The sequence below is a fragment of the Nerophis ophidion genome, linkage group LG18, assembly GCF_033978795.1.
Source record: "Nerophis ophidion isolate RoL-2023_Sa linkage group LG18, RoL_Noph_v1.0, whole genome shotgun sequence".
NCBI classification, from domain to species: domain Eukaryota; kingdom Metazoa; phylum Chordata; class Actinopteri; order Syngnathiformes; family Syngnathidae; genus Nerophis; species Nerophis ophidion.
This window is the reverse complement of record NC_084628.1, coordinates 115,799-140,642: the sequence shown is the minus strand read 5'-3', so window position 1 is coordinate 140,642 and position 24,844 is coordinate 115,799. Positions and strand designations below refer to the sequence as shown.

General features: G+C 44.3%; 1 long non-coding RNA gene across 4 annotated transcripts in view; it reads right to left on the bottom strand.

The window, feature by feature from the left end:
• Positions 1 to 19,214, bottom strand: part of LOC133537334 (uncharacterized) — a 40,973-nt gene extending 21,759 nt beyond the window's left edge. For 2 of the 4 annotated variants that reach the window (XR_009802657.1, XR_009802658.1), the window contains exons 1-3: positions 18,781 to 19,214; positions 18,641 to 18,706; positions 17,369 to 17,502 (exon numbers count right to left, since the gene is read on the bottom strand). This is a non-coding gene — a long non-coding RNA (uncharacterized LOC133537334). The remainder of the gene's footprint in view (positions 1 to 17,368; positions 17,503 to 18,640; positions 18,707 to 18,780) is intronic. The other 2 variants (XR_009802656.1, XR_009802659.1) reach the window with 2 other exon arrangements.
• Positions 19,215 to 24,844: the final 5,630 nt, after the last annotated feature.

The following is a 24,844-nucleotide window of genomic DNA, read 5'->3' as shown; positions in this document are numbered from 1 at the left end:
CAAGACATAGTCTGCACCGACGTAACAAAGGCCAAGAGGACATTAGTCATGTTACTAGTATAATTATGAGAGCACGTTGGGAGAGGGGTTAGTGCATCTGCCTCACAATAAGAAGGGCCTGAGTAGCCCTGGGTTCAATTCCAGGCTCGGGATCTTTCTGTGTGGAGTTTGCATGTTCTCCCTGTGACTGCCTGGGTTCTACTCTGGCTTCCTCCCACCTCCAAAGACATGCACCTGGGGATAGGCCCCTCCCACTTCCAAAGACATGCACCTGGAGATAGGCCCCTCCCACCTCCAAAGACATGCACCTGGGGATAGGCCCCTCCCACTTCCAAAGACATGCACCTGGAGATAGGCCCCTCCCACCTCCAAAGACATGCACCTGGGGATAGGCCCCTCCCACCTCCAAAGACATGCACCTGGAGATAGGCCCCTCCCACCTCCAAAGACATGCACCTGGGGATAGGCCCCTCCCACTTCCAAAGACATGCACCTGGAGATAGGCCCCTCCCACCTCCAAAGACATGCACCTGGGGATAGGCCCCTCCCACCTCCAAAGACATGCACCTGGGGATAGGCCCCTCCCACTTCCAAAGACATGCACCTGGAGATAGGCCCCTCCCACCTCCAAAGACATGCACCTGGGGATAGGCCCCTCCCACCTCCAAAGACATGCACCTGGGGATAGGCCCCTCCCACCTCCAAAGACATGCACCTGGGGATAGGCCCCTCCCACCTCCAAAGACATGCACCTGGAGAAAGGCCCCTCCCACCTCCAAAGACATGCACCTGGGGATAGGCCCCTCCCACCTCCAAAGACATGCACCTGGAGAAAGGCCCCTCCCACCTCCAAAGACATGCACCTGGGGATAGGTTGATTGGCACCACTAAATGGTCCCTAGTGTGTGAATGTGAGTGTGTCCACAGACCAACTAGAACACTGGAGAACACCAATTAAAGATGGATCAAATGTGTTGTTGTTATGGCAACCGATCAAGCAGCCTGCCTCTGAAGTTGAGCTGTATTTGAATAAATGCTTCAGTTCTTGTCCCAGTCCCCCTAGACACCCGTGGATGTGCTGCCTCTGCAGGTGTCAACACAAGAGCATGAAAACCAAGGTGAGCCATTTCTTTTCTTGCTGGCAGCTGTGCCCTCATCCGTGTTAGCATGTCAGTCGGCCAGCGGACGCCTTGGCGCAGCAGGCGGGGGGCGGGGGGAGGGGGGGGAGGTTTGATGCCACAGGGGTTTCCAGTCTGTCCATATTTCCAACATTGCTGCTGCGTGGTGTTGTTCACCACAGGGAGGACGCTGAGAGGGAGTCTGTCGTCAGCACACTCATTTCATGCAGTGACTTTCCCTTTCCTTAACGCTACTCAGTCAACGCTCGCTGCAAGTCTCTACAGGTCAGACATGAAAAGTGACCGCCTGCGTCTTCTGAATTTTGCAACAGAAGCAGAACATACGATGCTGTTTGAGATCACGGGTGATGTGAGAGGCAGGTGTGTTAGCATCAATGTCAGCACAACAACACACATCACAATCACACAGACTGACAAGTTATGCTAAGCATGGGATGCAGTGGTGTAAAGGACATCACCACTGGACTCTATAGTAGTGGAGACAACTTCTCTGGAGTGATGAATCACAGTTTTCCCTCTGGCAATCTGATGGACCAGTCTGGGTTTGGAGGTTGCCAGGAGAACACTACATTTCGGACTGCATTGTGCCTAATGTGAAATTTGCTGGAGGAGGCATCATGGTGTGGGGTTGTTTTTCAGGAGTTGAACTTGGCCCCTTAGTTCCAGTGAAAGGAACTTTAAAGGCTCCAGAATACCAAAACATTTTGGACAATTCCATGCTCCCAACCATGTGGGAACAGTTTGGAGCGGGCCCCTTCTTCTTCCAACATGACTGTGCACCAGTGCACAAAGCAAGGTCCATAAAGACATGGATGACAGAATCTGGTGTGGATGAACTTGACTGGCCTGCACAGAGTCCTGACCTGAACCTATTAGAACACCTTTGGGATGAATTAGAACGGAGACTGCGAGCCAGGCCTTCTCGTGTGTGACCTCACCAATGCGGTTTGGAAGAATGGTGGACAATTGGTGACAAAGCAGACAGAAACACTTCCCATTTGCATGTGTAGGAGGAGAGTCTGATTCCCCGATGATGCTGCTGGTGATGAGAAGTGTGATGACTCAGAGGCTGGGAGCCAAAGAGGAGGGTGAAGCACTAAAAAAGACAAGCCAAGGCAGGTGGAGGAGGAGGAGTGTTACACAAGGTGCCAACTACAATTACAAAGCATGTCACATGTACATAAGATTCTGAAGGTGGGCTCAAAGTGTGTGTGTGTGTGTGTGTGTGTGTGTGTGTGTGTGTGTGTGTGTGTGTGTCCTGGGTATTTGTGTGTGCCCAGCAGGCCAGCATGCAGGAAGTGTGCTAGCATAAGGTGCAAACAACAGGGAGAATGTGCAGAATGTAAATGTCGAGAAGATGATTTTATTTGTTCCAAAGCAAAGTGCGATGCAAGAAGGGGAGGATTCACAAAGTTTATATTTCTTCCCATCACCCTTTTCTGATGTGTTTCATTCAATTTAAGAACATGTTCTTTTCTTTTTTGTGAAATAATAATATTGCCACTGAGCACAAGACTGTACACAGGAGATATGTATGCATATGATGTACTACATGTATGCATGTGATGTACTACATGTATGCATGTGATGTACTACATGTATGCATGTGATGTAGTACATGTATGCATGTGATGTACTACATGTATGCATGTGATGTACTACATGTATGCATGTGATGTACTACACGTACGTATGTGATGTACTACACGTACGTATGTGATGTACTACACGTACGCATGTGATGTACTACACGTACGCATGTGATGTACTACACGTACGCATGTGATGTACTACATGTACGTATGTGATGTACTACATGTCTGCATGTGATGTACTACATGCATGCATGTGATGTACTACATGCATGCATGTGATGTACTACATGCATGCATGTGATGTACTACATGCATGCATGTGATGTACTACATGTATGTATGTGATGTACTACATGTATGCATGTGATGTACTACACGTATGCATGTGATGTACCACATGTATGCATGTGATGTACTACATGTATGTATGTGATGTACTACATGTATGCATGTGATGTACTACATGTATGCATGTGATGTACTACATGTATGCATGTGATGTACTACATGTATGTATGTGATGTACTACATGTATGCATGTGATATTTTACATGTATGCATATGATGTACTACATGTATGCATGTGATGTACTACATGTATGCATGTGATGTAGTACATGTATGCATGTGATGTAGTACATGTATGCATGTGATGTACTACATGTATGCATGTGATGTACTACATGTATGCATGTGATGTACTACACGTACGCATGTGATGTACTACACGTACGTATGTGATGTACTACACGTACGTATGTGATGTACTACATGTACGCATGTGATGTACTACATGTATGCATGTGATATTTTACATGTACGCATATGATGTACTACATGTATGCATGTGATGTACTACATGTATGCATGTGATGTAGTACATGTATGCATGTGATGTAGTACAGGTATGCATGTGATGTACTACATGTATGCATGTGATGTACTACATGTATGCATGTGATGTACTACACGTACGTATGTGATGTACTACACGTACGTATGTGATGTACTACATGTACGCATGTGATGTACTACACGTACGCATGTGATGTACTACATGTATGTATGTGATGTACTACATGTCTGCATGTGATGTACAACATGCATGCATGTGATGTACTACATGCATGCATGTGATGTACTACATGTATGTATGTGATGTACTACATGTATGCATGTGATGTACTACACGTATGCATGTGATGTACCACATGTATGCATGTGATGTACTACATGTATGTATGTGATGTACTACATGTATGCATGTGATGTACTACATGTATGCATGTGATGTACTACATGTATGCATGTGATGTACTACATGTATGTATGTGATGTACTACATGTATGCATGTGATATTTTACATGTATGCATATGATGTACTACATGTATGCATGTGATGTACTACATGTATGCATGTGATGTAGTACATGTATGCATGTGATGTAGTACATGTATGCATGTGATGTACTACATGTATGCATGTGATGTACTACATGTATGCATGTGATGTACTACATGTATGCATGTGATGTACTACACGTACGCATGTGATGTACTACACGTACGTATGTGATGTACTACACGTACGTATGTGATGTACTACATGTACGCATGTGATGTACTACATGTATGCATGTGATATTTTACATGTACGCATATGATGTACTACATGTATGCATGTGATGTACTACATGTATGCATGTGATGTAGTACATGTATGCATGTGATGTAGTACAGGTATGCATGTGATGTACTACATGTATGCATGTGATGTACTACATGTATGCATGTGATGTACTACACGTACGTATGTGATGTACTACACGTACGTATGTGATGTACTACATGTACGCATGTGATGTACTACACGTACGCATGTGATGTACTACATGTATGTATGTGATGTACTACATGTCTGCATGTGATGTACAACATGCATGCATGCGATGTACTACATGCATGCATGCGATATACTACATGCATGCATGCGATATACTACATGCATGCATGCTATATACTACATGCATGCATGCGATGTACTACATGTATGTATGTGATGTACTACATGTATGTATGTGATGTACTACACGTATGCATGTGATGTACCACATGTATGCATATGATGTACTACATGTATGCATGTGATGTACTACATGTATGTATGTGATGTACTACATGTATGCATGTGATGTACTACATGTATGCATGTGATGTACTACATGTATGCATGTGATGTACTACATGTATGCATGTGATATTTTACATGTATGCATATGATGTACTACATGTATGCATGTGATGTACTACATGTATGCATGTGATGTACTACATGTATGCATGTGATGTAGTACATGTATGCATGTGATGTAGTACATGTATGCATGTGATGTACTACACGTATGCATGTGATGTACTACACGTATGCATGTGATGTACTACACATACGTATGTGATGTACTACACGTACGTATGTGATGTACTACATGTACGCATGTGATGTACTACACGTACGCATGTGATGTACTACATGTACGTATGTGATGTACTACATGTCTGCATGTGATGTACTACATGCATGCATGTGATGTACTACATGTATGCATGTGATGTACTACATGTATGCATGTGATGTACTACATGTATGTAAGTGATGTACTACATGTATGCATGTGATGTACTACATGCATGCATGTGATGTACTACATGCATGCATGTGATGTACTACATGTATGCATGTGATGTACTACATGCATGCATGTGATGTACTACATGCATGCATGTGATGTACTACATGCATGCATGTGATGTACTACATGCATGCATGTGATGTACTACATGCATGCATGTGATGTACTACATGCATGCATGTGATGTACTACATGCATGCATGTGATGTACTACATGCATGTATGTGATGTACTACATGCATGCATGTGATGTACTACATGCATGCATGTGATGTACTACATGCATGCATGTGATGTACTACATGTATGTATGTGATGTACTACATGTATGCATGTGATGTACTACATGCATGCATGTGATGTACTACATGCATGCATGTGATGTACTACATGCATGCATGTGATGTACTACATGTATGCATGTGATGTACTACATGTACGCATGTGATGTACTACATGTACGCATGTGATGTACTACATGTACGCATGTGATGTACTACATGTACGCATGTGATGTACTACATGTATGCATGTGATGTACTACATGTATGCATGTGATGTACTACATGTATGCATGTGATGTACTACATGTATGCATATGATGTACTACATGTATGTATGTGATGTAGATTAGATTAGATAGTACTTTATTTATTCCGTCAGGAGAGTTCCTTCAGGAAAATTACAATTTTCAGCACAATCCCATTCAAGATCAGACAAACATTACAGGGAGACAGAACAGGATCGCTGACGGGTCTGCCGGCTTCCAGCGCCCCTTACAAAAAAGATGAGATACAGGTAAACAAGGAGGGGGAATAGAGGATTAAAACAGAATAAAATAAAAAAAAATCAGTCTTAGCCTGGGTCCTGGAGAGGGGGTGCAGACTGAGGCCAAGGGAAAAAAAAAACAACTCATAGCCATAATACACATCCCTCTTCCATGTGTGTAAGAGGGAAACATCAAACATCAAAGAACACAGAGGACATTAAAGACATTAAAGCAGCAGATACAACCAGACACTTCTACATACAGCTATGAATAAAAAGTGAAAGAAACATATCCACTGTGGTGGCCTCTGCGGTGTTCCACGCCATCGTCCGCTGGGGAGGAGGGAGCATGGCCAGAGACAGGAGCAGACCCAACAAAGCAACCAAAACAGCCGACTCCACTCTCGGCCAGTGTCCAGTCCGCATGGATGAGCGAGGATACGTCCAAGGTGACTGAGGTGTCCGACACCTGCTCACCCAGTCAAGCCTCTCCGTCCCAGCGCTCAGTGCTAGCTCCGCAGTCCTGTCCCCTCATCCGCATCTCTTCCAGTCCCTCCAAACTCTGCAGTCCTGTCCCCTCATTCGCATCTCTTCCAGTCCCTCCAAACTCTGGAGTCCTGTCCCCTCATCCGCATCTCTTCCAGTCCCTCCAAACTCTGCAGTCCTGTCCCCTCATCCGCATCTCTTCCAGTCCCTCCAAACTCTGCAGTCCTGTCCCCTCATCCGCATCTCCTCCAGTCCCTCCAAACTCCGCAGTCCTGTCCCCTCATCCGCATCTCTTCCAGTCCCTCCAAACTCTGCAGTCCTGTCCCCTCATCCGCATCTCTTCCAGTCCCTCCAAACTCCGCAGTCCTGTCCCCTCATCCGCATCTCTTCCAGTCCCTCCAAACTCTGCAGTCCTGTCCCCTCATCCGCATCTCTTCCAGTCCCTCCAAACTCCGCAGTCCTGTCCCCTCATCCGCATCTCTTCCAGTCCCTCCAAACTCTGCAGTCCTGTCCCCTCATCCGCATCTCTTCCAGTCCCTCCAAACTCTGCAGTCCTGTCCCCTCATTCGCATCTCTTACAGTCCCTCCAAACTCTGGAGTCCTGTCCCCTCATCCGCATCTCTTCCAGTCCCTCCAAACTCTGCAGTCCTGTCCCCTCATCCGCATCTCTTCCAGTCCCTCCAAACTCTGCAGTCCTGTCCCCTCATCCGCATCTCCTCCAGTCCCTCCAAACTCCGCAGTCCTGTCCCCTCATCCGCATCTCTTCCAGTCCCTCCAAACTCTGCAGTCCTGTCCCCTCATCCGCATCTCCTCCAGTCCCTCCAAACTCTGCAGTCCTGTCCCCTCATCCGCATCTCCTCCAGTCCCTCCAAACTCCGCAGTCCTGTCCCCTCATCCGCATCTCTTCCAGTCCCTCCAAACTCCGCAGTCCTGTCCCCTCATCCGCATCTCTTCCAGTCCCTCCAAACTCTGCAGTCCTGTCCCCTCATCCGCATCTCCTCCAGTCCCTCCAAACTCCACAGTCCTGTCCCCTCATCCGCATCTCCGCCAGTCCCTCCAAACTCCGCAGTCCTGTCCCCTCATCCGCATCTCTTCCAGTCCCTCCAAACTCCGCAGTCCTGTCCCCTCATCCGCATCTCTTCCAGTCCCTCCAAACTCCGCAGTCCTGTCCCCTCATCCGCATCTCTTCCAGTCCCTCCAAACTCTGCAGTCCTGTCCCCTCATCCGCATCTCTTCCAGTCCCTCCAAACTCTGCAGTCCTGTCCCCTCATCCGCATCTCTTCCAGTCCCTCCAAACTCTGCAGTCCTGTCCCCTCATCCGCATCTCTTCCAGTCCCTCCAAACTCTGCAGTCCTGTCCCCTCATCCGCATCTCCTCCAGTCCCTCCAAACTCCGCAGTCCTGTCCCCTCATCCGCATCTCTTCCAGTCCCTCCAAACTCTGCAGTCCTGTCCCCTCATCCGCATCTCTTCCAGTCCCTCCAAACTCTGCAGTCCTGTCCCCTCATCCGCATCTCCTCCAGTCCCTCCAAACTCCGCAGTCCTGTCCCCTCATCCGCATCTCCTCCAGTCCCTCCAAACTCCGCAGTCCTGTCCCCTCATCCGCATCTCTTCCAGTCCCTCCAAACTCTGCAGTCCTGTCCCCTCATCCGCATCTCTTCCAGTCCCTCCAAATTCTGCAGTCCTGTCCCCTCATCCGCATCTCCTCCAGTCCCTCCAAACTCTGCAGTCCTGTCCCCTCATCCGCATCTCTTCCAGTCCCTCCAAACTCTGCAGTCATGTCCCCTCATCCGCATCTCTTCCAGTCCCTCCAAACTCCGCAGTCCTGTCCCCTCATCCGCATCTCCTCCAGTCCCTCCAAACTCCGCAGTCCTGTCCCCTCATCCGCATCTCCTCCAGTCCCTCCAAACTCTGCAGTCCTGTCCCCTCATCCGCATCTCTTCCAGTCCCTCCAAACTCTGCAGTCATGTCCCCTCATCCGCATCTCTTCCAGTCCCTCCAAACTCCGCAGTCCTGTCCCCTCATCCGCATCTCCTCCAGTCCCTCCAAACTCCGCAGTCCTGTCCCCTCATCCGCATCTCCTCCAGTCCCTCCAAACTCCGCAGTCCTGTACCCTCATCCGCATCTCTTCCAGTCCCTCCAAACTCCGCAGTCCTGTCCCCTCATCCGCATCTCCTCCAGTCCCTCCAAACTCCGCAGTCCTGTCCCCTCATCCGCATCTCTTCCAGTCCCTCCAAACTCTGCAGTCCTGTCCCCTCATCCGCATCTCTTCCAGTCCCTCCAAACTCTGCAGTCCTGTCCCCTCATCCGCATCTCCTCCAGTCCCTCCAAACTCCGCAGTCCTGTCCCCTCATCCGCATCTCTTCCAGTCCCTCCAAACTCTGCAGTCCTGTCCCCTCATCCGCATCTCTTCCAGTCCCTCCAAACTCTGCAGTCCTGTCCCCTCATCCGCATCTCCTCCAGTCCCTCCAAACTCCGCAGTCCTGTCCCCTCATCCGCATCTCCTCCAGTCCCTCCAAACTCTGCAGTCCTGTCCCCTCATCCGCATCTCTTCCAGTCCCTCCAAACTCTGCAGTCCTGTCCCCTCATCCGCATCTCCGCCAGTCCCTCCAAACAGACTCCGGTGTGGCAGAGACCCTGCAGCTGGTCTTCATGGCCAAAAGGCTCCCGGGAGGCAGATCCAGAAGTCCACAAAAAAAGCACCACAGAGGTCACGAAAGTGCCACCCCTTGTCACACAGTCCCAAAGGGTCCCGGACCAAAATGCAAAAAAATATAATAAGACATGAAAACAAGAGGGAAACACAAAAGGATGACACAAGAGCACAGAGCTCCTGTCTACAGCAGCCACTACAGCAGCGCCATCTTGGAAAAAAAAAAAAAATGTACTACATGTATGTATGTGATGTACTACATGTACGTATGTGATGTACTACATGTACGTATGTGATGTACTACATGTACGCATGTGATGTACTACATGTACGCATGTGATGTACTACATGTACGCATGCGATGTACTACATGTACGCATGCGATGTACTACATGTATGCATGCGATGTACTACATGTATGCATGCGATCTACTACATGTATGCATGCGATGTACTACATGTATGCATGCGATGTACTACATGTATGTATGCGATGTACTACATGTATGCATGCGATGTACTACATGTATGCATGCGATGTACTACATGTATGTATGCGATGTACTACATGTATGCATGCGATGTACTACATGTATGTATGTTATGTACTACATGTATGCATATGATATTTTACATGTATGCATATATTTTACATGTATGCATATGATGTACTACATGTATGTATGCGATGTACTACATGTATGTATGCGATGTACTACATGTATGTATGCGATGTACTACATGTATGTATGTGATGTACTACATGTATGCATATGATATTTTACATGTATGCATATATTTTACATGTATGCATATGATGTACTACATGTATGTATGCGATGTACTACATGTATGTATGCGATGTACTACATGTATGTATGCGATGTACTACATGTATGTATGCGATGTACTACATGTATGTATGCGATGTACTACATGTATGTATGCGATGTACTACATGTATGCATGCGATGTACTACATGTATGTATGTGATGTACTACATGTATGCATGTGATGTACTACATGTATGCATGTGATATACTACATGTATGCATATGATATACTACATGTATGTATATGATATACTACATGTATGCATATGATGTACTACATGTGATGTACTACATGTATGCATATGATATACTACATGTATGCATGTGATGTACTACATGTATGCATGTGATGTACTACATGTATGCATGTGATGTACTACATGTATGCATGTGATGTACTACATGTATGCATGTGATGTACTACATGTATGCATGTGATGTACTACATGTATGCATGTGATGTACTACATGTATGCATGTGATGTACTACATGTATGCATGTGATGTACTACATGTATGTATGTATGTGATGTACTACATGTATGCATATGATATACTACATGTATGCATATGATGTACTACATGTGATGTACTACATGTATGCATATGATGTACTACATGCATGCATGTGATGTACTACATGTATGCATGTGATGTACTACATGTATGCATGTGATGTACTACATGTATGCATGTGATGTACTACATGTATGCATGTGATGTACTACATGTATGCATGTGATGTACTACATGTATGTATGTGATGTACTACATGTATGTATGTGATGTACTACATGTATGTATGTGATGTACTACATGTATGCATGTGATGTACTACATGTATGCATGTGATGTACTACATGTATGCATGTGATGTACTACATGTATGCATGTGATGTACTACATGTATGCATGTGATGTACTACATGTATGCATGTGATGTACTACATGTATTTATGTGATGTACTACATGTATGTATGTGATGTACTACATGTATGTAAGTGATGTACTACATGTATGTGATGTACTACATGTATGCATGTGATGTACTACATGTATGCATGTGATGTACTACATGCATGTATGTGATGTACAACATGTATGTATGTGATGCACTACATGTATGCATGTGATGTACTACATGTAAGTACAGTGGGGCAAAAAAGTATTTAGTCAGCCACCAATTGTGCAAGTTCTCCCACTTCAAATGATGACAGAGGTCTGTCATTTTCATCATAGGTACACTTCAACTGTGAGAGACAGAATGTGGAAAAAAAATCCAGAAATTTTAAAGAATTTATTTGTAAATGATGGTGGAAAATAAGTATTTAGTCAAGCATTCAAAGCTCTCACTGATGGAAGGAGGTTTTGGCTCCAAATCTCACGATACATGGCCCCATTCATTCTTTCCTTAACACGGATCAATCGTCCTGTCCCCTTAGCAGAAAAACAGCCCCAAAGCATGATGTTTCCACCCCCATGCTTCACAGTAGGTATGGTGTTCTTGGGATGCAACTCTGTATTCTTCTTCCTCCAAACACCACCAGTTGAGTTTATACCAAACAGAGGATAGGGAGAATGTCATGTGGTCAGATGAAACCGAAATAGAACTTTTTGGTCCCACTTCATCGGTCTCTCACAGTTGAAGTGTACCTATGATGAAAATGACAGAACTCTGTCATCATTTGAAGTGGGAGAACTTGCACAATCGCTGGCTGACTAAATACTTTTTTGCCCCACTGTATATGACTGGTCCAAGGGCCTGAAGGTCACTTACAAGAGGGCAAACGTGGAGTACTGGTCCAAGGGCCTGAGGGAGTTGGAGGTCACTTACATGAGGACAAAGATGGAGGACTGGTCCAAGGGCCTGAGGTGACTGGAGGTCAGTCACATGAGGGCGAGGATGGAGGACTGGTCCAAGGGCCTGAGGTGGCTGAAGGTCACTTACATGAGGGCGAGGATGGAGGACTGGTCCAAGGGCCTGAGGTGGCTGGAGGTCAGTCACATGAGGGCAAAGGTGGAGGACTGGTCCAAGGGCCTGAGGTGGCTGAAGGTCACTTACATGAGGGCGAGGATGGAGGACTGGTCCAAGGGCCTGAGGTGGCTGGAGGTCAGTCACATGAGGGCAAAGGTGGAGGACTGGTCAAAGGGCCTGAGGTGGCTGGGGGTTGTCACATGAGGGCGAGGATGGAGGACTGGTCCAAGGGCCATAGGTGACTGGAGGTCAGTCACATGAGGGCGAGGATGGAGGACTGGTCCAAGGGCCTGAGGTGGCTGAAGGTCACTTACATGAGGGCGAGGATGGAGGACTGGTCCAAGGGCCTGAGGTGGCTGGAGGTCAGTCACATGAGGGCAAAGGTGGAGGACTGGTCCAAGGGCCTGAGGTGGATGGAGGGCAGTCACATGAGGGCGAGGATGGAGGACTGGTCCAAGGGCCTGAGGTGGATGGAGGTCAGTCACATGAGGGCGAGGATGGAGGACTGGTCCAAGGGCCAAAGGTGACTGGAGGTCAGTCACATGAGGGCGAGGATGGAGGACTGGTCCAAGGGCCTGAGGTGGCTGGGGGTTGTCACATGAGGGCGAGGATGGAGGACTGGTCCAAGGGCCATAGGTGACTGGAGGTCAGTCACATGAGGGCGAGGATGGAGGACTGGTCCGAGGGCCTGAGGTGGCTGAAGGTCACTTACATGAGGGCGAGGATGGAGGACTGGTCCAAGGGCCTGAGGTGGCTGGAGGTCAGTCACATGAGGGCAAAGGTGGAGGACTGGTCCAAGGGCCTGAGGTGGATGGAGGGCAGTCACATGAGGGCGAGGATGGAGGACTGGTCCAAGGGCTTGAGGTGGATGGAGGTCAGTCACATGAGGGCGAGGATGGAGGACTGGTCCAAGGGCCAAAGGTGACTGGAGGTCAGTCACATGAGGGCGAGGATGGAGGACTGGTCCAAGGGCCTGAGGTGGCTGGGGGTTGTCACATGAGGGCGAGGATGGAGGACTGGTCCAAGGGCCATAGGTGACTGGAGGTCAGTCACATGAGGGCGAGGATGGAGGACTGGTCCAAGGGCCTGAGGTGGCTGAAGGTCACTTACATGAGGGCGAGGATGGAGGACTGGTCCAAGGGCCTGAGGTGGCTGAAGGTCACTTACATGAGGACAAAGATGGAGGACTGGTCCAAGGGCCATAGGTGACTGGAGGTCAGTCACATGAGGGCGAGGATGGAGGACTGGTCCAAGGGCCTGAGGTGGCTGAAGGTCACTTACATGAGGGTGAGGATGGAGGACTGGTCCAAGGGCCTGAGGTGGCTGGAGGTCAGTCACATGAGGGCAAAGGTGGAGGACTGGTCCAAGGGCCTGAGGTGGATGGAGGTCAGTCACATGAGGGCGAGGATGGAGGACTGGTCCAAGGGCCAAAGGTGACTGGAGGTCAGTCACATGAGGGCGAGGATGGAGGACTGGTCCAAGGGCCTGAGGTGGCTGGGGGTTGTCACATGAGGGCGAGGATGGAGGACTGGTCCAAGGGCCATAGGTGACTGGAGGTCAGTCACATGAGGGCGAGGATGGAGGACTGGTCCAAGGGCCTGAGGTGACTGAAGGTCACTTACATGAGGGCGAGGATGGAGGACTGGTCCAAGGGCCTGAAGTGGGTGGGGGTTGTCACATGAGGGCGAGGATGGAGGACTGGTCCAAGGGCCTGAGGTGACTGAAGGTCACTTACATGAGGGCGAGGATGGAGGACTGGTCCAAGGGCCTGAAGTGGCTGCTTTTAACATCCACACCAGCAACTCCACAACCAATCCATGAAAATGGAGTAATAATTATACAAGACTGTTTATTTAATGGGAAAATCAGGACTTTGCAACAGAATAATTCCCTTTTATTAAAAGTTGCATTATATTGCTTTTTTGAAAAATATATAATTCTAAATTAGTGTCGGAGATGCAACAAAGGCTTATTGGAATTATGTTGGCCCAAATCAAGCTGATGCTGAAATTTAAAGAGGTATTTCCAAGGAGCCCTAATGGAACTAGGGTTGTACGGTGTACCTGTACTAGTATAGTCCCGTGATACTCATCAGTCATATTCAGTACTATACCACCCATGAAAATCACCTGTCCCCAACTCTGCTTTTTTTTTTACAGGCATGACAGTGCATCATTGTCACATTGCTGGTTTTACAGGCAGGGGAGCATGTTCGGCAGTGCGCGCACACCGAGTACGGCCACATTTTGTTGTAAAAAGTCAAGATAAAGGTGAAGTTATAACACTGAAACACCCTCGGGAAGAGCTGCTTTAAACACATGACTAGCTTACTAGCTAGCAGCTAAAGTCCAGTGTTTTAACTACTTCTAAATCACTAATCCTGGTCTCCATGGCAACAAATACCATGGGTGGATCGACACCTTATCCACTGTAATGATACCAAGTACAAGAGCGCATCTAGTCGATACTATTATGATTACATCGATATTATTTTAACATCACAAAATGTTTATTATTTTTTTAAATGTATTTATATGATTTATATAAAGTCAGTAAATATGTCTCTGGACACATGAGGACTTTGAATATGACCAATGTATGATCCTGTAACTACTTGGTATCGGATCGATACTTAAAAGTGTGGTATCATCCAAAACTAATGTCAAGTATCAAAGAAGAGAAGAATAAGTGATTATTACATTTGAACAGAAGTGTAGATAGAACATGTTAAAAGAGAAAGCAAGCAGATATTAACAGTAAATGAACAAGTGGATTAATAATCCATTTTTACAGTTTGTCCCTCATAATGTGTATAAAATAATAGGTGTATAAATGACACAATATGTTACTGCAGACTAATTAGGAGTCTTTGTTTACTTACTACTAAAAGACAAGTTGTCTAGTATGTTCAACATTTTATTGAAGGACTAAATGACAATAATAAACATATGTTTCATATACACTTACATTTTTTGTTCAAATAAAGCCAATAACGACATTTTTGTGGTCCCCTTTATTGAGAGAAGTATTGGTATTGGGACAACACTGACACACACACACACACACACACACACACACACACACACACAGTGGCAGAAATGTAAATGGGCACCTATATATATCCAAACCTTGTGTTGTTAAAAGGAAAGGCCATGTAACACACTGGTAAAAATGCCTGTTACATTTCTAACTTCATAATTATTCACAAAAAACACCATAGTTTGTCAGTGTGAAGATGAAATATCTTGTCTTTGCAGTCTATTCAATTGAATATAAGTTGAAAAGGATTTGTTGTATTCTCTTTTTATTTAGCATTTACACAAGGTGACAACTTCACTGCTTTCAGGTTTTTTGTCTACGCTAGTTGTTTTTTTTAAAGTGCATTACTGTATATTGAAAAACACACAGTTATTATTTTTATAGTTACAGTAAGTCCTGCTAGTGAGCTGTCTGTATTTTAGCATAATGTATTTTTTTTGTGGTGTAAATTCATTTTATTATTCAGTTTTTCCTGGATGTCGAGCACACACTGGATTGTTGGTAGACTCACACAAAGTAAACACGACTGCATGAGTTTGCAGGTGAGGCGTGACTTTGGGGACTCACTCCAAACAAGTTGAGCTTCTTCTTTTGTGTTGGTGTTAGTCCCACAGTAAAGTGGAGGTGAGGCCAGCAGCTGCCTGAAGAGAAGTGAGCCAGGTCAGGCCCACACGCTGCTGATGTGGCTCACAGAGTCACAGGAGACTTCTGCTTCCACTGCACAGGATGTGAACTGTTTCCTGACAGCTTTTTGCACTAAAGTTCCCGGAATTGTTGCGGAAGGTCAATTTTAGGGCGTTTTTATTTTAAACCCCAAAATCAGTGAAGTTGTCACCTTGTGTAAATGCTAAATAAAAAGAGAATACAACAAATCCTTTTCAACTTATATTCAATTGAATAGACTGCAAAGACAAGATATTTCATCTTCACACTGACAAACTTTGGGTTTTGTCACTGACACTATATGTAAACTTTTGATTGCAACTGTAATATATATATATCCATCCATCCATCATCTTCCGCTTATCCGAGGTCGGGTCGCGGGGGCAGCAGCTAGGCAGGGAAGCCCAGACTTCCCTATCTCCAGCCACTTCGTCTAGCTCTTCCCGGGGGATCCCGAGGCGTTCCCAGGCCAGCCGGGAGACATAGTCTTCCCAACGTGTCCTGGGTCTTCCCCGTGGCCTCCTACCAGCTGGACGTGCCCTAAACACATCCCTAGGGAGGCGTTCGGGTGGCATCCTGACCAGATGCCCGAACCACTTCATCTGGCTCCTCTCGATGTGGAGGAGCAGCGGCTTTACATTGAGCTCCTCCCGGATGGCAGAGCTTCTCACCCTATCTCTAAGGGAGAGCCCCGCCACCCGGCGGAGGAAACTCATTTCGGCCGCTTGTACCCATGATCTTATCCTTTCGGTCATGACCCAAAGCTCATGACCATAGGTGAGGATGGGAACGTAGATCGACCGGTAAATTGAGAGCTTTGCCTTCCGGCTCAGCTCCTTCTTCACCACAACGGATCGATACAACGTCCGCATTACTGAAGACGCCGCACCGATCCGCCTGTCGATCTCACGATCCACTCTTCCCCCATATATATATATATATATATATATATATATATATATATATATATATATATATATATATGTATATATATATATATATATATATATATATATATATATATATATATATATATATATATATATATATATATATATATATATGTAGCCTGTATGTTACTTTAGTAAAGCACTGTACAAGTACTAAGTAAACAATGAATTATATAACTGGGCTAGATCAGAAGAAACTAAATTCAACTCTAGGATGGAGAATCATGAGGACTGAACACAGGATTTAAGTTTAAATGGTACCAAATTATATTAAAGAGTTATAGGAAAAATAAACAACATGTAAATTGGAATGGCCATTCACATTTTCAACATAAATGACAGAACGTTCAATATTTACAATGTGATACAGTACTTGTTTTTACCAAAGATGGTATAAGCACAATACGAAAGTTCATTAAACGACCCCGCAAAGTCCACGTTGTGGAGGCAGCGTCCAGAGGGGTTTTAGTGAAGTTAACAAGGTAAATGTGAAGGTTCAGGAGGACAGAAATGAACACGTTGCGTTATGGAAACCAAAGGGAAAAAAAACAGAGCGGCTGCTGAGGAGCCTCCTACCTGCCCGGGGCTCGGTTGGATGGATTCAGTTGGGTTGGTTCAGTTCCAGGCATCAAGCTTCAGACTGTAGCTCGCCATCCAACATGTCCTGTACAACAAGGGCAGGACCAGTCTACCTCGCCATCCAACATGTCCTGTACAACAAGGGCAGGACCAGGCAATTTTACAGTGCGCGCACACAAAATACATTCAGATACCAACTACTAAATAATACTACTGTATTCAAATAGCAAGTATAATTCTTAATATTGTAGAATAAATAATTCATGAATCCAATTAGAATAAATATAATAATTCCATCCATCCATTTTCTACCGCTTATTCCCTTTCGGGGTCACGGGGGGCGCTGGCGCCTATCTCAGCTACAATCGGGCGGAAGGCGGGGTACACCCTGGACAAGTCGCCACCTCATCGCAGGGCCAACACAGATAGACAGACAACATTCACACTCACATTCACACACTAGGGACCATTTAGTGTTGCCAATCAACCTATCCCCAGATGCATGTCTTTGGAGGTGGGAGGAAGCCGGAGTAATTGTTATATCAAAATATTAATTCTCTAATAATATCTAAATGTAGCCATTTCATCCACAAATAAGGTGCAAAGCAGACAGTGGTTGACTGGACTGCATCATAAAATACATTAGATGCATAACATTGACAAGCATCAAACAATTAACACAAGCCAGCAACAAATCAGACAATTGTTGACAGTGCTAAGGTTTCATTCAGTTGACTATATTCAGTTAAAAACAGACATAGAAGTAGATGCTAACACAGGGGTAGGGAACCTTTTTGGCTAAAAGCCAAATATTTTTAAAAGTATTTCCGTGAGAGCCATATATTTTATTTTTTTTTTTAACACTGAATACAACTATATGCATGCATTTTTAAGAAAGACCAACATTTTTTGAGTATATTAAGTCTCTTATTCATTTTAATAACATTGTTATTCTGAGGCTAACCAACAATAAATAAAACACTTTTTACCATTAATGCAACTTCTTGAACAGGTGCGGTAGAAACCGGATGGATGGATGAAAATGCATGAGAATATTTTATATTTTGAATGTTATTTTTGACACTGTGATTACCAGCGGAATTATTCATTACTTATCGTGTTAAGCAATGTCAGCTCAGATTTATCTGAGAGCCAGAAGCAGTCATGAAAAGAGCCACATCTGGCTCTAGAGCCATAGGTTCCCTACCCCTGTGCTAACAGCTCCATTCAAAATGAATGTAGCGGCTAAGCTACACAGATGCAACTCACTAATTCCGCAGATAAATCACACTTAAACACTCTCGCATGACGACCCACGGCTTCAGTAGTTGGCTCCTGCAGTTCGACATGATTACATTTCAGTCAAAAGGCTTAGTTACAAATAAAAGCGTCAAAACAGAGTCACATACCTGCAGCAATGTGTCCAGCTAGCTCTTCCTGGAAGCAGCCCACTACCGGATTTGATGTTTCCCGCGATAGGTCACGTGACCACGCGACGTACTGACGCATGAGGTCATGTGACCGCGTGACGTAATGACGCACGAAGTCATGTGACCGCGTGACGTAATGACGCAGGCGAGACAGCTAAGACAACGAAAATAGGATATTTAATTGGGATTTGAAAGGTTATTTAAATAGAAAGGATATTTAAGTAAAATGATATTTAAATAGAAAGATATTTAATTACAAAGAATATTCAAATGGGGTTTTGAAAGGATATTTAAATAAAATGATATTTAAATAGGTAGATTTAATTAGAAAGAATATTCAATGGGGTTTTGTCACCCAGGTCACATATACATACATACATACATATATACATATATATATATATACATATATATATACATACATACATACATATATATATATACATACATATATATATATATACATACATATATATATATATATATATATATATATATATATATATATGTACATACATACGTATATATATATATATATATATATATGTATATATATATATATATATGTATATATGTATGTATATATATATATATATATGTCTTGACTGGATTATCCAGAGAATAGTGCTCGATACCGTGGTAGAGCGCAATATGTAGGTGTGGGAAAAAATCACAAGACTACTTCATCTCTACAGATCTGTTTCATGAGGGGTTCCCTCAATCATCAGGAGATTTTTCCCACACCTACATATATATATATATATATATATATATATATATATATATTTATATATATATACATACATACGTATATATATATATATATATATATATATATATATATATATATATATATATATATATATATATATATATATATATATATATAGGGGCAGTATAGCTGGCATGAGGAAAAGGAGCACATAGGGCCGTGGTGGTCAGGTACAAGTTGGATGATGGCATGAGGAACATGAGCACATGAGGGAGGGTGAGAAGGTCATGGATGTCAGGGCTTGTTATGTGGAATGCAGAGGTTGCCGTGGTGACAGCAGGGCAAGGACATGGGTGGTGGGGAGCGGTCACATGACCCAGCATCAGACCCCGGAGGAAGATGCCACCAAGCCTCCTCCGACCACACTTGCTCCATGACCGCGGGGGTGGGGGGAACAAATGAGAACAAGATAAGACTGAAGGCCAAAATGCAGCTTTTCTCTACATAAATACACACAAAGCATCTTCAATCACACTCTTGGCTTTACACTGACAAACATTACACAGCAGGAACAAGAATGGTGAAGATGTGACTAATCAAAGTCTATGAGCACAAACTGATGAGGTCTAGGACTTTCAAAAGTCCAGCTGCTGTCCACTCAAAGTCCCGAGAGTTCAAAGACCTGATCAATGACCACCTTCAGAGACTATCATCAAGTCAAGACTATTGTGTTACTAAATAGACCAATTTTATTCAACAGACAGCAAGAAAACAGACCATCCATCCATCCATCTTCTTCCGCTTATACATGGTTGGGGTGCGGGGGCAGCAGCCTAAGCAGGAAAGCTCAGACTCACCGCTCCCCAACCACTTGGTCCAGCTCCTCCCGGGGGATCCCGAGGCGTTCCCAAGCCAGCCGGGAGACATAGTCTTCCCAAGGTGTCCTGGGTCTTCACTGTGGCCTCCTACGGGTTAGACGTGCCCTAAACACCTCCTTAGGGAGGCGTTCGGGAATCATTTTGGTGATTTAACCCCCAATTCCAAGCCTTGATGCTGAGTGCCAAGCAGGGAGGTAATGGCTCCCATTTTTATAGTCTTTGGTATGACTCGGCCGGGGTTTGACTTTGTTTCTCTTCCATGTGAAAAAGTGGAGGTTGTCATCACTACTCTCTGATCCCATCGTCACAATCATACCAACTAATATTCTTGTCTTCATGAAAGAAAGGAATGTTAAATATGTTTGTAATATCATGAAACACATTTAACTTGTTCACCTCTCTTTCATAACTAAATGAATATAAAGGATATATTCATGAATGAGGTAGGTTCCCACCACTTGGTCCGTTGCAAAGTAGCTGGCCTGCACCCTCGCACTAAAATGTTGATATCGTGATATACATGGCAGACTTGTGCGATAACGATAAATATCACAGTATATCATTTGGTATGTGAATGATAATAAAACTATTTTAACACAGATTACAAAGACTCTCCATTTGGCTGCTGACTTTAGCACTTTGGTCAAAACTATTATTCATCTATTTGTTATTTTCTCTTCATATCAGTAAGTGTGTTAAATCTGTTCAAATGTAATAAGCACTTATTTTTCTGCTGTCTTGCTACATTACATTAGTCTTGGACGATACTACAGATTTGGGTATGTACCCAATACCAAGTAGTTACAGGTCATACCGATGCTGATAATGATCATTCAGATTATAAGATGAATGAATGATTGAATTTTTGATCACCATTATAATCAGACAAAAAACAAGCATGGCGGTTTAACAATATTATGAAATATTACCTGTGACCAGGTACTCATTACCTAAGTTTGCAAACTTAGAGAGAAGAAAATATCAATCTAACCACTGTAGTATCAACAATGTACTAACACTATTCTTAGTATCATTATTGTCAATATTTGCATCAAGCCATCCAGCTTTGTTGACATTTAAAGTGGAGGAAGTTTTCAAAAAATGGAGCTACAACGCTGCACTTGTTGTTTCATATGTTGGCCAATAACACCAGAAATGTGTCCAGTGAAAAAGCGTCCGACCGGAACTCTCTAATAACTAAAGTTCCTTGGGTGAATAATGTAAAGTCACCACACCGCTATGTTTTAGTGCTTTCATGGTGAGTTTACTGACAGATATAAGTAAGAACTTGACACTACTTTATATTAGAAATGGCAACAGTGGAGGATGAATGTCACATAAGAAGGTAGAGAAAAAGAAGAAGCTTATCCACTATGTTGTTGACATTGACTACAAAAGCGGACTTGCCCAAATTTTCAGGACTTATGCAGATCCCGAATACAGATCAGCAGGTACCAGAAGGTAAGAAAAGTTGCTTTTGCATAATATTGTGAAACAAAACGTCAGATAATATGTCTTACTTTATACACACAACATAATAATACTCCTATGTTGAAGCACACTACAATCCATCAAGCGGTGTGGCTTCATAGAATCCAAAGTCCTACTAAAACATTTTGATGGATTTGACGAGAGTTCTATATTTTCAATTGAACATACAAAATGTTGGTGTTGTTTACTTGAGTCATATTGTAGTGTACACGTATCTCTTATGTGTGACTGCCATCTACTGTTCACACTTATCATTTCACCATGTACCAAATAAAATAGCATTGAGATCGGTAAGCACAGCCAAAATGATTCCGTACATTAGGCGCACCGCTGTCGAGCTTTGAGAAAATTAAAGGATTTTAAGTGTGCCTTAATAGTCCAGAAAACAGGGTAGATGACTTCTATCACATATCACATATCTATATTGTGCAACCCTTGCTAGCATGCCTATTTTTTTCCCACCCTTTACCCTCAAATATGACAAATTGTTGTTTGGAATATTGCAAAATCCGGCAAACAAAGACTGTGACCATACTATTCTGTTGTCCTTTGTGTCCCCCAGAGATAAGAGTGGCAACACATCAGGGTGTGTGTCTCATTACACACCAAACATCAACTCCCAGTCAATTACCAGCGAGTGTTCCAAAATGGTGTGTGTTGACACAAATAGCAGACTCTAAACGTACATGTCAAGTGAAGGCATCACGTGAAGACTCCTAAAGTAGGCCTTGCACGCGACAGGACTACATAAACTACCAGGAACTATTCCAAACCATGAGTCCTGTGGCAGGAAGTCAAACCACACCCAAAACCTCAGGAAGTCAGTGGAGTCTGAAGGCATTTATGAAAGACTTTTCAAACTTGGCCCGATGACTTCAAGTCCTGCAGACACTGCAAGTTTACCATGCATCTTATTAACAAATTCAAAATGGGACGGTAGGTAAATTACAAAAGGAGTCCTTCAGCATTCTCCCTGACTCTAGAGAACAAAGGTATTATTCCACTTGGGGATGTTGCAAGTCCTGTCAGACGGGATTCTTTGGCCTACTTTCTGTTTCCGATCGGGCTCTGGTGCAATCGAAGAATGGTCACGACGTCTTGCAAAACAACGGGGAGGACAGGCCGACCCTTTTCTCAACCGGACTTCCGAGAACTCTCAGAGAGATCTTAAACTTGGTTTCCATAAAGGACAAGTCAGGCCGTGAATGCAAGCAAAAGCACGGACATTAAAAACATTGATGTCACATCCAAACAATCTTCCCTTCACGGGCACCACCAGCAAGAAGACATGTCCAGGCATTACAGTGCTCGGAATGTCCGGAATGGAAAGAATTTGGGGGCATTCCCAATCTGTGCAGGGTAAGGCTGGGAGGGAGAAGGCCACTCCCTGCTTCACAGAAGGAGCTGACTGGGGTGATCAGCTCAAACAGACTGTGCCTTGTCAGGGTCAACAAGTATTTGCCTCTTCAGGGGGGAAAGGCTGCATAAACTCAGGAAGGCCAAAATTTTTCTGGAAAGGATGCACCCTTTTCTCAAAATACCGGCCTAAGGCAGTGGTGTCAAATCCACGGCCCACAGCCGGATCAGTGTACCAAGTAAAAACTGCTGTTCTAAACCTGTCACCATAGCAATTCTGTTAGACAAACCAACACTTTGATGTACGCTTTTGTAAACCAAACAAGAGGTACACAGTAACTGCGGCTCCTCCTCCTGGACCCGCATGAAACTTAAAACCTGCTCTTTTAGGTCTTCGAACACATCGTCATTCGATATTCAAATGTTATGCTCCTTCAGGGATTCAATTTCACTTTTTATCTGAGTTCTTGGAGTACGTACCCTCTATTAAAAACTGGTTGTCCTCAAAATTTCCTCCAGATAAATTCAAACAAAAAAGAAACTGATAAATGCTCCTGATAAAAAGATGACAAAGTCCCTTGGTGCTCTGGGTGCAACTGTTTCAAGCAGCCTCCGAAACCTTGGCCTTGTGTTGGATCAGGCCAAATCTTTGAAGGGTCTCTGTTGTCAACTGACCAAAAACTGTTGACTTGTGTTGGATCAGGCCAAATCTTTGGAGGGACTCTGTTGTCAACTGACCAAAAACTGTTGACTTGTGTTGGATCAGGCCAAGTCTTTGGAGGGACTCTGTTGTCAACTGACCAAAAACTGTTGACTTGTGTTGGATCAGGCCAAGTGTTTGGAGGGACTCTGTTGTCAACTGACCAAAAACTGTTGACTTGTGTTGGATCAGGCCAAATCTTTGGAGGGACTCTGTTGTCAACTGACCAAAAACTGTTGACTTGTGTTGGATCAGGCCAAATCTTTGGAGGGACTCTGTTGTCAACTGACCAAAAACTGTTGACTTGTGTCGGATCAGGCCAAATCTTTGGAGGGTCCCTGTTGTCAACTGACCAAAAACTGTTGACTTGTGTTGGATCAGGCCAAGTGTTTGAAGGGTCTTTGTTGTCAACTGACCAAAAACTGTTGACTTGTCTTGGATCAGGCCAAGTCTTTGAAGGGTCTCTGTTGTCAACTGAGCAAAAACTGTTGACTTGTGTTGGATCAGGCCAAATCTTTGGAGGGACTCTGTTGTCAACTGACCAAAAACTGTTGACTTGTGTTGGATCAGGCCAAGTGTTTGGAGGGACTCTGTTGTCAACTGACCAAAAACTGTTGACTTGTGTTGGATCAGGCCAAGTGTTTGGAGGGACTCTGTTGTCAACTGACCAAAAACTGTTGACTTGTGTTGGATCAGGCCAAATCTTTGGAGGGACTCTGTTGTCAACTGACCAAAAACTGTTGACTTGTGTTGGATCAGGCCAAATCTTTGGAGGGACTCTGTTGTCAACTGACCAAAAACTGTTGACTTGTGTTGGATCAGGCCAAGTCTTTGGAGGGACTCTGTTGTCAACTGACCAAAAACTGTTGACTTGTGTTGGATCAGGCCAAATCTTTGGAGGGACTC